A 15,450-nucleotide genomic window follows, 5' to 3' on the forward strand; every position below is an offset into this window, starting at 1 on the left:
GTTTTTCATGTAGAGTTGAAATCTGTCTCAGTAGGACACATTGTTCCTAGACCTGCCCTCTGCCATGACAGAGGACGAGATGAATAATTTCTTTTTCATCAACACCTGCATTGGAACCAGCACCATCCCTATCCTATCCAGCAAACCTTTTCCTCTCCAGAGCACACGGTCACATTTTCATCCGCCATTTTGTATGTCAGATCATTATGATCAGACATCCAATTCTGATTAGACTTCAGTTTGTCTGTGCTTCCCCAAAAATGGTGCTCAGATCTCACAACAAGCTCCAGGTGTGGTCTGGCTCAGAGTAGGAGAGAGGGGAACACTCGCCTCCCTTGCCATGTGCACACAGCAACTGTGAACCAATGCCTAAGTTTGTCTTAGCTTTGGGGATACCTATACCTCTTCCTGGCACTTGCTGTCTGGACAGTGCTCTCCAGGACTCTGAAGTGATAGGGACTGTGGAGAAGCTGGGCTTTTCTTTCTGAACAAGACTCCTTCCTTTAGCTGAAATTCAGGACTTGACTATTCTTTTTTATTATCGTCTATCCTTATATTAGTTTTGACCCATGATTCCAGTCTGTCAAGACATTTCTGGGACCAGTCGGCATTCAGTGTATTTGGCCGGCTTTTCCTCTGTGGAAGCATTCACAGACTGCGTAGGCATGTGAATTCTGTCTTCCATCTAATAAATTATACCGGAAGACTTACTAAGAAGAGCATGAAGGGCATTGAAATCCTCTCCATAGCTTGATGTTAATTTATCCCTTAATTCACACTTCTGGGTTCAAATGTGCCAACCCACTCTAACCCTCTAATGGTATGGTCACATCCAATTTCTCAAAGTGTCCAGATCCATCTTCTTCTAAGTCTCCTGGATTTTCGTTTAAAATGCAGACTTTGGAAGCTCTACTTTGGATGGATCAAATCAGAATATCTGGGGATGGGCCTGCTAACCTATACAAGTAACACATTCCTCGTGGGATTCTGTGCATGACACAGCCAGTAGTCTTTAACCCTTCTTATTTTACTGAGCCAATCTTTCTATTTGTGTGTCTGTGATAAGCAGAGTGGATAGGAAGCCCAAAATCCCTTTTATTATTTTAGACCTGTGGTTTTCAAAAAGTGGTCCTCAGATCAGCACCATCACATGGGCTTCTCAGAAATGCAAATTCTCACACCCTATCAAAGACCTGCAGGGTCAGGAGCTAAGGGTGGGACCAAGTAACCCATTCGTACTAAGTTTTCTATGTGATTTTGATACACAAGTTTAAGAACCACTGCCCTAGGTTAATATGCTACCCATGGCATAGATCCTTGAGGCCTCTGGTATCTATTTGTCAGGAGACTGGAATGGACCCTGAGCTCTCCTCTGAGGAAGATTCTGTCCTGTTGCTTAACTATTCCTTTAAACCAGAGATGGCAAATGCCAGATACATGTGCTTCCAGTCCCCATTCCCATGCTTACTCACCATGGCAAATTTTCTTAAACAACCCTTCAAAAAACTTAAAGGAGAGAATAGGCCAGATAGATCCTATCCTGCTGAGGCCCACATGGGCATGATGGGGTACGTGGAGGTCCCTGCATTCTTTTCTCCCGATTAGGAGCCTTCATTTCATGAGACACTAACTGCCGTCTGATCACAAAAGTCACCATATACTCATCTGTCCTTGATCCTCAACACAAAATATCTACGCTCGAGGCTCTTGCCAGATATCATAACCTCGAATGCTGTATTGTCCAGACTCTATAGAGCCGTGGATCTCAACTCTGACTACACATTAGAATTATACGGGGAGCTTTTAAAAATGCTAATGACCAGGCCCTATCCATGATCTAGTATGGTGGGGCTAGACTTTAAAAGTCCTAAAACCTCCACAGGTGTCTCTGATGCAGATCCAGAGTTGAGAGGCATGAGTTCTGATCCAAAAAGCTAACACAGTGTGTGCACATAGCTCATGCCAGATCATCACATAGAGGAGTTGGTCAAACGGCACTGCCTCATCTCGGAAGAACTTCTTTGCCAGCAGTGCCCTCTGGGCTATGCCCTTGGCCTACAATGAGAGAGGTCAAATATACAAAAACGAACAACCCACCCTCTGATCTTGGGAAGCTTTATGGAATAGTGTGATAATTAACGCCACAAGCTCTGGATTCAAACTGCCTGGGTCCCCAACCATCCGTATCAAGTGGCTTTCAGCAAATTTTGAGCCTCTCTATGTCATCAGTGTTCCATGTGACAAATGGAAATAATGAAAGGGTCACCCCAAAGGGGCTGTTGAGGTGATTAGAGGAGCTAAGTGCACAGAAACACATGAAAGGTGACGGCCAGTATATGAACGAAGTTGTTGTTACTCTTGTGCACAACATCACAGCGGCTGCTTTTCTCTTAGCATCAGAAAAATAAAAAGGATATTTATAAATATCCATATTCTGTGGGGCACCTGGGTGGCTCAGTCGGTTGAACATTCAACATCAGTTCAGGTCATGATCTCACAGTTCGTGGGTTCTAGCCCCGCGTCCGGCTCCGTGCTGACAGCTCAGAGCCTGGAACCTGCTTCGGATTCTGTGTCTCCCTCTCTCTCTGCCCCTCCCCCACTCACATTCTGTCTCTGTCTCTCAAAAAATAAAGCATTTTTTAAAAATTCATTAATATCCACATTCCTATCCCCCCAACGTTAATAGGTCTCCATCCTTATTTATACAGTATTTTATTTTTATATCTACCATTTTCCTGGCTTTTAAAAAACTTATCTAATAATATCATAGCATACATTTCTTTCTCCAGCTGGCTTATTTTCACTTACAGTCATTACACCTGCACACACTCTAGTTCATTCCTGTAACACGGTTTCATGGTATGAGTCTCCTTGTTGAACTTACTCTTCCTTCGGGTTGTCTCTTTGCTCTTAGAAACAGTGCTGCGGGGTCCACCCCTTGTGAGGCCGTGGTGTGATTTTCTAAAAGAGAGAGGACCTTCACAAGAAAATTTCCAGGACTTGGTGCCACTTCTAAAATGACAGGCGTGTTCTCCGCTTTTGGACCCTGGGAACTTATGTATGAGAACATACCCCTCTTTTTCTGGGGTAGCAGGACGGACAGAGTCAGGCTAATGGCATGCTGCTGCTGAACGACAGTGGCCAAGAAGGGCATTTCTGTGCCTGGCTTACCTTATTGCCACTGTGTTCTAATTCTCTCAACCTCCCACTATTTGCCTGGGTAGTGTGTGTATTCTTGGGAACCACTTCAAGTACTTTATGAAATAAGACAATATTTATATTTAATTTTTATTTTAAGCTAGAAAGTTACACAAGCTGCTGTTGGCAAGATGTCCTGATAGTGGGCAGTTTTCTACTCAGCTCTCTAGGATGCCTCCGTGTTGTCTTTCGGGGGAGCTGCAGGCCTCAGCCTGACAGTCCAATTGCCTCGAGATGCTTGGAACAAGTGAGTGGGGAGGGAGGGAAAGACACACAATAACCCCCAGCTCACAGGATTGGAAAGGAGCGTATCAAAGGTACCCGCTGGTGAAGAAAGGGAAGAGGACAATTGGGGGAGATCCTGGTGGCCACGGCTGCTCACGCTAGCCTTTCCAAAGTGTACAGATGGACGACTCAAAGCTGGCAGGGCTTCTAGGACAGAGCACTTGCACACAGATATGGGGAAGGACGTAAAGGTACCTGCCAAATGATTATTATGAAAAGTCCATGTCCTACAACCTAGTTGAATCCCATCCCTACACCTAGATGAATCCCCTCCCAAAAGAGGAGCTTTGGACTCAGACCTTAGTTTTCTGCCTGATTCACAGGGATCAGGATAGTGGCTTTTACTGCTGGCATGATTTCATGAGGCTGTGTCCTCCTCCCCAGCTACCACATTCTCACTATTTTGCCTCCCAGGTGGTCCCGAGGTGGTGGATCACATGTATTAGTCCGTCCCAACCCTCCCAGAACAAGTTCCTGAGCTCAGAATGACCCTCCCCCAATCCTCACATATCAACTGGCAGAAAGAAGATCTATCATATCTGTGAGGTTTTTAATTTTTTATTCATTTTTATGATCCAGTAACCAAACCACAAGGGGAAACTGGAATAATTCAGGATGACTTGTCTTAAGTAAACCCACACTGACTCCTTTTCTAAACGTAAAACGTTCACCTGATTAGGAATACTACATTAAAGAATTCTGCCGTGGATGGACAGAACTCATCTGTATGCAGTTGGGATTCTGACCCCTGGGTGCTTGTGGGAAGATCCTACAGGGTGGTATCATGTCCTTAGCATGCTTTAATCATAAATGTAGGGGTAGGACATGGGCAGCAGTGGTTTGGTAAGAGTTCCCCAGGAGATTCCAATGTGCAGCCAGGATTGAGGACCACTGCTCTGGAGTTTCCAGAAATTTCCTCTCTTTCTAATGATCTTGACAACATCTACCCATTTTTAGGCTTCTGATACCTATCGCAATCCTTTTCATCTGACACTACTTACTCTCAGAGGTTCGAGAAGACCGAAGTAATTCAGTTTTGGTTTTAGTCTGAACTGGCATCCAGAACCTGTTTCACAGGGCTAGGTACCTATTTCCTATTCCTTCACCTGTCTTGGTTTTCAATTCCCTCTTCTCTATGTGTATTCAGTTCTTTTCATAGTACTTCTCCTTTTGAAAATAGAGGTAGGGGGAAAAAAGTAGAATTGGAACAATTCTTTTCACTCATGATGTTCTGCAAAGAGCGAGTTTCCACGCTCAGAAGCTCACTTTTATTGGTTCATCTGGCTCTGGATATACGTTTTGTAGCTTTTAGCCACTTTTTGAAAGCCTCAGCTATTTCCTGACGTTAGTTCTGCAGACCTTATTCTAGCATGCTCATGTAACACTCTTAGTTCGTTCCTCTTAGCTTTCAAGTGTGGCTCCTTAGCTCCTGTTTTTCTCTCCAGGCACATAGGCATTGACTCAAGTTTGGTCCTTCCTCCACTTCCTTCTGTGAGCTTTAGTTCTTAATCATCTCACCCATGCCCCTGACTTTAGCAAGGCAGCTGTCTACCCACCCTGCTACCTTCACCCTCCTCCAGACCACAGCCTGGTGGATGGCCCCTGGATTTGTCACTGGAACACGAAGCCTACTGCTTACTTCGAGAGCAAACTCATCCATCCTTCATGCTGATACCTGGGCTGAGTTCCCAGAAATCCAAATACCTCAACCCTTGCATTATTTTCTCAGTCTTAAAAATTAAACAATCATCAAAACAAGTCAAAAGTTTATCAGAAATTAGCGGAATGAAACTTCCAGTGCTTTTATCAGCACATGTGGCAGCCCCTCTAGACTTACAGTCTCTGGGGAGAAAGCATCATCGGTCTAGTAATCCATAATATCGGTCCTACTACAACAACATTTCTGTGGCTTTTTTCTCTCTAACCCAGAAATTCACCTTTAAGGTCTGGATTTTCATTTGTCTACTTCTTTAAAGCAAAATATTCCCTTCTAGAATCATAGGTTAGCCATGAGAACCACCCTCACCTTCTTGATGAGATGAATCAGACCATCTTATCTATGTCCAAATTTTAATGTTTCCCGTTTATTTTGCTTAGTCCTCATAGGCTGCACAGAGGCCGATAATACACAACCACCCTGCTTCCCAGGTGTTTTTATGAACTGCTAAAGTTCTCCTCTGTTACCGCACTCCCCCTTTGCTATGCCTATTGTTCTCCGTCCAATCAAGTTTTAATGTTTTTTCCATGCCATTAAATTTCAGTTGAACTCTATTGATCAGGATGGCAAATCTCTTGCCAAACACGCTCATTCTCAAAGATGCCATGAGGCTTCCCCATAAACCAAATCTGTCTGTCACCACCACCTGTGCTATGGTTATTTGTCCACTTTCTATATCCTCTTCCAACTCACGGGCTACCTTCCTCTGAAAGGTAGAAACACCACATGGCCCCCTCGAGACCTTCAGTTTCCTACCATGACATTACAGCACTAGACATTCATTTGAATTTTTGACAGTTTAGTGTATTTTTAACCAAACCAGTGAACAGGGGTGATAGTTGGTACATCTACTATTTGGGCAGGTTATTATGCATCACTTGGGTTACTGCTCACTGGTATCCATTCTCTCTTTGTTTACTAAGAGAACTCTCAAGTTGTACTTGGCCACAAGGTCATCTGAATAGAAGCTACACTTCCGGCCGTCCTTGCAGCTTGGTGAGGGCTTATGACTAAGTTCTTCCAATGAGGTACCGTGGAAGCTGTGCTAACAAGAGATGTGCACACGCTCTCTGCCCTTTCTCCATTTCTGAGGGCTGAGACACGGTGACAACTAGACACAGAAAATGAAAGTCATTGGTGGAGGATGGTAGTGTCACTGTGCCAGCTCAGGAATAACCATATCTGGACGGTTACATGAGAGAAATAAACTTTCATCTTGTCAAAAACCACTGAATTCGGGGATCTCTCGGTTACGGTGGTTTAGTGCCAATAACGTATGCTATCATTATGGCAATGATGTAGCATACCTAAAAATTAGGAATCTTGGTCACCTCTGTACCCATCAACAGAAAGGTACCAACCAGCCATTCCCTGGTCAGCGTCCTGGGCCAGAAACAGGGGCCCCTGAAACACCGGCAGTGAGAATCCTCACAGTTTGACAAAGTAAAGAAAGCTACTGTTTTCCAGTTTTAGGGGTATCTTCTCCTGGAACAACCCCATATTCTTGGGCTTTCGGGCAGAGATCCACTCCCCCAAGCTTTTTTTCTTTCTCCAGCCGGACACCCCGCTTCACGTTGTATGTGCCACTCACCCACGAGGTCCCGAGAGCCGCTCTAGAACAAGATGTTCTGTGTGGAGAAGGTGGAGTCCACAGGTCAACCCCTCCATGCCTGAATGGCACAATCAGAAATGGGCTGTGCTCCCTCCTCCTACAGTGTGGCCACTCTTACTTGGCATGCCACATCTCAAAGAGAAGAAACACTTATGGATGCATGTGGGCTAATAAAGTTACAGTGAAAATGCAAGAAGCCAAAGGAGAATGGCTACACTGATGAAAATCCAACTCAGTACATGTCTATAAAGTACATACTGAACATCCACAGCTGTGCTAACCCCGAAATGATGGAAACTGAGTGACTGAAGCTGAATGCAAGGAGGAAACCACTCTGATCAAAGAGATAAGATGTGCGTAGATGAAACAAATGAGAACCCAGTTCAGGGCGGGATATCAAGTCGGTGTTGTGGGCAGTCACTGGTGAACAGCTCAGTGGGGTTGGAGTTGTGAGCAAAAGCTTGAAAGAGATGGACTGCAGGGAGCAAAATGGGAATAGGACCCGACCAGGTAGAGGGGAAGGTGGAGGCGGAGAGGACACCTCATGCAATAGTGCTCAAGCCCGGCTGCATGATGGAATCACCCTGGGGAGTTTCTACAAAATACCAGTGTCACCCCACTCAAACCAATTCATGCAGGCTCTCTGGGATGAGGTCTCGGCCCAGACGAAGGCGTCTAAAAAGCTCCCGAGGTGATTCTGATGCACGGTGAGGGTGGAGAACCACTGCCCTAAATCTTGCATCCAGAAATGATAGAAAGATTTACTCCACAGAACTGCCTTCCTTTATTTTGGCACTAAATTTCATTTTAGTATCTAATGCCAGACCTACGTCTACTGCATCTAATTTATAGCAAATTAAAATGCAAAACAGGATGTGACTTAGCAGTTTGAAGGGTAAGAAGAGAGAGCGCCACCCAAGAACTTAAAATAACATCTTGGTGGTTTGAATTTTATCAGTGGGTGTTGTTATCCATCCTTAACTGACAACTGCCGGGGGAAGCGGGGTAGAGTTTTAACAATTGGCAACCACAGGCTGTTTCAGTATTTATCTAAAAAGACGATCAACTGAGTCACTGTGAAATGTGAATACACATTTTAAAAACTTCTCTATCTCCTTTAAAAATCTACTAATTGTCTTTTCAGAAATGTAAACATGAAGCTAAACGTAAACACGAATAATGCTCCAGAAGCACTAGCCGAACCGACTCAAATGACAAGAAACTAAATACCTAGTGGCTGGTGTATCAGATGTGCACATTTGATGTCCCTTTGTCGGCCCGACTAAAAATAACCCTAGGATGGAGAATCTAAGCTTTAAAAAAAATTCTATGAAACGAATTTCTCGATATACAGTTTGGGGGTGTCCTTCCAGAACTGCAATAAAATAAACAATGCCTTGTAAGAGGCTCGAAAGAAAGCAAGAAATCACTAAATTAGTGAATGCAGGCAGGGAGAAAAAGGGACATAGGAAATTTTTACACACTCCTAGGGGAAGGACTGTTGCAAGAAAATGAATGTGCAACACATTTAAATTGTGCAAGCTGAACAAAATTACAAGGAGAACTGGATGGAAAAGGCAGAGAGAACAGATTTTTAAAAACTGGGGTGGATATCAGGAGACTAGAGCTAAAAAGGGAAGAAAAACGTAAAAGCACCTCTGTAACTAATGCTGACAAGGCCGCGGTTGTTTTTTCTCTCCAGTAGTGCACAGACCAGAAGCTATTTGAAGGCAGTGTCTTATTCTTTTTTGGTTTTATCTTCTAAATTGCCTACAACTGGACAGAACCTGGCACGTGGCAGGTTATTTATCAAATTGATGGCCTGTGTGTCCCCTCCCCCATTACATTAGCCACTAGGAGGTTTTTACTGAAATTTATTTTAATCTCAATACTGGAAAAAGATACAAGTATCCCCATTTAGCAAATGTAAGAATGTGGGGTGCCTGGGTGGCTCAGTTGGTTAAGCGTCTGACTTCAGTTAAGATCATGATCTCACGGTTCATGGGTTTCAGCCCTGTGTTGGGCTCTGTGCCGATAGCTGAGAGTCTGCAGCCTGCTTTGGATTCTGTGTCTCCCTCTCTGTCTGTCTCTCTCTTTCTCTCTCAAAAACAAATTTAAAAAAAATTTTTTAAAAACCTTTTTTAATAAAAATTTAAAAAATAACGTACACATGTAAGGCTGAATGGATCCTGTTTAGAAGCTTGTATCTTATGAAGGCACTATGAAAGAGTAGTACGTAATAGAAATTACAAGAAAACCTAAGTCAGAATGTGAGGTGTAAATAATGTATCGAAACTCTAGCTGGATTCCATTAAATTAATGTTAGAAATGATTGTCAGCAGCCAGGATCCCGCTCTTCATCCTGAATTCCCTTGTGTTGTGCAGGGAGGTTAGCACACTGAAGGCATTTCAATACCCTACTTTGTATTCGGATAGCATCTCTCATCAAAGAAGTCCCACTGCTATGCAAATAGCAATCCCCCACCAAAGGCAGGGCAGCTCCAGCACCCAGCAATGACATTCATCTCCTGAAAAGGAGAAGTGCCCCAGTTTCTAGACACAGGTCAGATCTCAAGCCTTATTTATGGCTTAGAGAGAGCTCATGCCAATTCTGATTCATCATTACCGGGTGTGGAAGACATATTTTTCAAAGATGACAACACAAACATACATTTCATCTCCAAAGATTCCTTACAAAGTAACATTGACACCATTCCATTGATTTCTGGGGTCTATGTTCCCTTCCCTTGAACCTCAGTGGGCTTGTCATTATGGCTGAAGTGACACTATGTGACTTCCAAGGTTACATTAGAAATAGTAACACATGGGGTGCCTGGGTGGCTCAGTTGGTTCAACATCTGACACTTGATTTCAGTCCAGGTCATGATCCCAGGGTTGTGGGATCAAGCCCCATGTCAGGCTCTGTGAGGAGCATAGAGCCTGCTTAAGATTCTCTCCCTCTTGGGCACCTGGAAGGCTCAGTCAGTTAAGTGCCCAACTTTAGCTCAGGTCATGATTTCACAGTTCATGGGTTTGAGCCCCTCATCGGGTTCTGTGTTGACAGCTCAGAGCCTGGATCTCACTTCGGATTCTGTGCCTTCCCTCTCTCTCTTCCCCTCCCCTACTCATGCTCTGTCTCTGTCTCTCAAAAATGAATAAATGTTAAAAAAAAAAAAAGATTCTCTCCCTCTCTCTCTGTCTCTCTCTCCCTGTGCCCCTCTCTGCCTGCTCGCACATGCTCACTTGCTTGCTCTCTCTCAAATAAAAGAAAGAAAGAAAGAAAGAAAGAAAGAAAGAAAGAAAGAAAGAAAGAAAGAAAGGTTAACACAGCTTCCATTTGATGTTGTGTCTCTCTTGGGATGCTCACTCTACAACTTAGCCATCATGACATAAGGAAGCCCAGACTAACGCTTGGAGAGGTCCATTTTGAAAAGAAGTGAGGCCACACTCCCACAGCAGCTAACAGCCACCACTAACTCTGAGGCATGTGAGTGAGTCTTCAGAGGTTCCTATCCCCTGCCTTCTCACCATCCCAACCAACAATGAGTGGAGTGGGATCCAACCTCCCCCCCTCCCGCCCTCGCAAATCCTGTTCATATTGCAGGTTTGAGGGCTAAATGTCAATGTTTTAACCCACCAAGTCTTGGGGTCGTTTGTCACATGGCATCAGATGACTGTAACACTAGGTGGGAACCCCTGGCAGACTCCCCTCCAGGTGGGAAGCATGAGAACATGGGGTCAAAAGACAGTTCACTCAGTGGTTATGTCTCCTTCTTCTGACCCTCAGACCAGCAGGCTCCTCCTACCAGAGCATCCTGCTCCTGTCGTGTAGGTCAGACTTAAAAGAGGGCTCCTTGGTCAACAAACCCAGACGTCCCCTAGAAAGTCACTTATACAAAGTACATAGTATAGCGTATGGGTCAATTAGCTGATCAAGGTGGGTATGTGCCTGATAGTGAGAGACAATAAATGGGACACTGGGATCTAAAGCTAGGCGCAAAGATGAGAAGACAAACCAACCCTTAAAAACCCCCTAAATATACCTTTTAGCACAAACCTTAAAATTTCTCACATACCATTGGGCATTTATCAACTGCTTAAGCAGTGAGTGGCTGGGAGTAAACTCTCAGCTTGCAAATGAGCCACACAGAAATTCTTACTGAGGTCATAGGGTCAGCATGGGCATATTAGGACAGAACCCAGGGCTGTACTCTCCATCAGGAGCAAACATCCAGAGACTAAGAGGAAAGTAAAGTAAAAGTCCTAAGCAGATACGTTTAAATATTTCTAAAGAGCGGTTTTATTGTTAGAGAGTCAAAATCCCAAGAACCATTGAATCCTTTGGTAAGAACACTGACTACAACTAAGAACTCTTGGGCCTTGGCCAGAGAGTTGTCCAGCTGACCCTTCGGAGCAACGATCTAATCTGGGCCACACACAGGGTTCCCAGAGGGCACCAGCGAGGCAGTAAGAACACCGCCTCACCATCTGAGCTGGAGCATATGAATGACTGAAAGCAGAGGGAGGGAGGAAAAAAAAACAGAAGACCAACTCATAAGGGCTATAATGAGCCCCGGATGATCATGAAATCATGATCAGCATATAAACCGAAGCTACCCAATAGAACTTTAGGTGCTGTCTGATACCACAGTCTCTTCCCCTCATGTGGCGGTTGAGCACTGAAAATGTGGCCAGTGCAACTAAGACACTGAGTTTTAAATTTTATTTAACTTTAAATAATTTAAACTCACATAGTCCCATGTGGCTGGTAGCTGCCATGTCAGAAACACAGCTTTACCACACCATTCTGAGCGGCTGATTTTTCTCTGCGCTTTGCTTTGGCACAGGACGAGAGAACACCTCGGGACGTCTGGCTCCTGAAATCCTCCAGATGTGTGCTCACCCATACCAACTAGAAAAAGTCAACGGCTGGTATACAGCTGAGTCACCATAAAGGATGATGGCCAAAATTTAAATGTTGTAACTCATCTGGGAAACTTTCCTTCCCATCCTCTCCATCGTTTGGAGAGAATGAATTAAAAGGTGAGATGGGCTATTAGTTTTCTACATAAGATCAGAGGGGAATTTTAGTAAGAAGCCCAACAGGTACTTCAAACTATGCCAGTACAGAGATGAGCTTCTTTAAAAAGATCAGATCCTCAGGGCGCCTGGGTGGCTCAGTGGGTTAAGCATCTGACTTTGGCTCAGGTCATGATCTCGCAGTTCATGAGTTCGAGCCCCGCGTCGGGCTCTGTGCTGACATCTCAGAGCCTGGGCATCTCTCTGCCCCTCACCCACTCATACTCTGTCTCTCTCTCTCTCTCTCTCTCTTTCAAAAATAAACAAACATTAAAAACATCAGATCTTCCAACTCATAAAGCTTCAGTTGAAAACCATTAGGAATGTTACAAAAAGTTGTAAAAAGTTCACATGTCATTTAAGGAATGGCTTATAACGGCTGCTTAGTTTTAAGGCAATAGTCGGTGATAGGAAAAAATCATATTTCGGAACAACAACAACAAAAAAGTTAGTTCACACAACTATCAGACACCAATTTTTTTGGGAGATAAAAATATTTTCCACTTGCCACTATCTTCAGAAGTCATCAAAATCCACTCTCCACCAGCCAGGTGCCTTTTCACAGAGTGGGGAGTGAATGTGAGAAGCCTTTTAAGAGTGGTCCTGCACAAGTGACGAGGTCCTAGAAACAGTTCCACAAAGCTGTCCAGTAGTTACCATCTGGCCCGCAGGAAAGCTGTAAATGTGGCAACCAAATAGGAAATTCACCAAGAAAACAGCCAGTCTCCCAACAGTCAAGGGCTTTTATAATCTGATGTCTAATTTACCAACTTAAACTTCTCAGCCACTGCCCAGTATAATAATCACGACCATTTCAGGCAAGCAGACATTCCTAAAAGTTCCCAATTCATGACAGGCATATTCTCACAAACTGCAAGGAGACTGTAAATCAGCACTACCTCTTCAGAAGACAATGTGGCCACAGCAAGGTTGTCCTTCAAAAATAAAGGCAATGGGCAACAGTTTCCAAAAACAACTCAGAAAATATGGCATCCACAGGCCCTTCCCCCGCCCCCCAAAAAGAAAAACCTTAATGACAATGAAGCCCACCAAACGTTAAATTACCAAGAACGACAAAGTCACGGAGAAAAGACCAATGGTTAACAGTGCACTGATTAGGATTAAAGAAGCAGGGGAACAACCAGGGGAATTAAAGCTAGTGAGTGTTAAAAGTATAAATCCTGGGGCACCTGGGTAGCTCAGGCAGTTAAGTGTCCGACTTCGGCTCAGGTCATGATCTCACGGTTTGTGAGTTCGAGTCCCACATCGGGCTCTGTGCTGATGGCTCAGAGCCTGGAGCCTGCTTCGGATTCTGTGTCTCCCTCTCTCTCTGCCCCTCCCCCACTCATGCTCGCTCTCTCTCTCTCTCTCTCTCTCTCTCTCAAAAATAAATAAACATTAAAGAAAATATTTTAAAAAGTATAAATCCTAACAAGATTAAAAATAAAACAAGTGACAGACACCTGAAATCAGGGAGGGACACCAGGCAAAAGTGTCAGATTGTTTATTATATTGCCATAGTGTGTGCAACTCATTGGACTCCCAAGCTGTTGGAGGTGTTCGTCTTTCTTCTGAACTAACAGAACTAACCTCTTCGGATAAAGGATAACTTTTCAGAAGATTGGCAATTTATTTTCCTTTTGTTAAATGTAAGCAAGATCAACTAGAATAGTTTTCCTGTATAACTGTTTAGTTGGACCTCAGGCTTATACAATTATTTCTGCCCACTGTTGATCTGTCCATCCCCCTCTGTCCATCTCTCTCACTCTATGCATAGAGGCAAGCCTGAAATCAACGTCAACACTGGTTATTTTCTGGTTGAGATTTTTTGGGTAATGTTTTAATTTCTCCTTCGAATTTTTTTTGTTTTGTTTTGCTTGATTTTTAAAAATAACGAACACGTTCTCCTTCGATTTTTTGTTTTGTTTTGCTTGATTTTTAAAAATAACGAACACGTATCGGGGATACAAAAATGAAACAACAATTACTTTTCTTATTTGCACGGTCCATTTTCCCCAAACGGTCACCAGATCCATGCTTCTCTTATTTCCCCAATACTCACCAACCTCAGATTTGGACTCGAATACCCTCAGCAGTCCTTCATCTCTGATCCTTCTTTCTTTCTGGTTATGTCCCTGTTTGTTTGAAAAACATTCTGCTCCTGGACAGGGAACTTGCCTGTGTCATACCCTGCCTCCACCGTCATCAAGGAGGGCAATGCAGAAACGCCCAAGAACGTAGATGAGAAAAAACAGTGGTGCTTGGGTCTTTTAACTAGAGGTCTGACTGGAAACCGTTGACACTGGAAATCTCATCTGGGCTGCTGTGCCACCACAAGGGTGACATACCAACCCACGGGATTTACCAGAAGTGAAGGTAGCTATACCACTAAGTCTTCTTCTAACCTCTATCTCTTTCTCTTTCTCCCTCTCTCGCTCCACTCTTCCCCACCCCTTCACCCCCTCTCTTTTAAAGACAGTTAAATAAATAAGCCCCCATCAGACTTGGAAGCAAGAAGGAAGGGTGGGTGTTTGGGTGCAGGGAGGGAAGGTAGAAGGGGAGGATCCGAGTCTCCTGCATCCACATTGGTGACTGGATACAGTCTGCTCTACCCCAGAACTCCGGGAAGGCATCCAGTCGTAACAAGCTGGGTCTGACAACCCAGAACAAGGTGGCTGTCCATGCTTTGTTTATGCCATAGAAGTCAGTGGCCTTGTTCTCTAAGGGTCCTCTTTCCCCTGCATCTTCCTGTCCTTTACCTTAAGGGGTATGTATCAGAGCAAAAAAGCTGCAGAAATTAAATTTGACAAATTCATCAGATCAGGGATTAATAGGCATTAGCTAAACCAAGCCATGCATGTAACAGATTAAAAATAAATAAATATTTAGATCCTGGAAGATAAGGTATTTTATAAATTTTATGTACATATATATGGGTTTCAGGAGTTTGATTAGAGCTCCTAGTTTAAAGGCTGACTTTTTTGGACAGGCCTCTTAGTAACACAACAGACACAATCAGCTTCTACGTATACCAAAGTCATGACTCCCTAGAAACAGCAACTCAAAAAGAGTATAAAATCAGAGTTCATGTTTAAAAAATTAAGGTGTTACCCTGGATCATAATTATTCAAAATGTGCTCTGCTAAATACCAGACCCACAGGATTCTCTGTGAAGAGAAAAATAAGTCCCCCCACACCAGTCACCTTGGGAACTGCTGCTCCTACCTTCCCTCTTGAAGACACAGTGTAATATATGTGGGCACATTAAAGGCTCTGAGAAGTCCTGCACTTAAAACAAATACCAAATCTGTTAAACAATTTTGTTGAACCTATTCCAAACCTATTTGACCATGGAATGTCTTCTTTGAGGTGACACTTAAGATATTCCCTCAGCCGGGCAATCCTGTCTAGCTTTAAAACTCAGTTATCCTCTGAGTGCATGAAATGATTTGAACCTTTACCTTTAAAGGTTGGTCTATCCATCATGCAGATAATAGCTTAACATGCACAGACACCATTTCTTGGTTACAATTCAGGCTCACAACAGCCAGTAAATAAC

The 15,450-nt window shown here is 43.7% G+C and overlaps 1 protein-coding gene across 5 annotated transcripts in view; it reads right to left on the minus strand.

Moving 5' to 3' along the window:
• OSBPL3 (oxysterol binding protein like 3) overlaps window positions 1-15,450 on the minus strand; it is a 178,682-nt gene that overhangs the window by 98,064 nt on the left and 65,168 nt on the right. The gene's annotated exons all lie outside the window — the stretch shown is intronic.

Source organism: Panthera onca, chromosome A2 (genome assembly GCF_046562875.1).
Source record: "Panthera onca isolate mPanOnc1 chromosome A2, mPanOnc1 haplotype 2, whole genome shotgun sequence".
NCBI lineage: Eukaryota > Metazoa > Chordata > Mammalia > Carnivora > Felidae > Panthera > Panthera onca.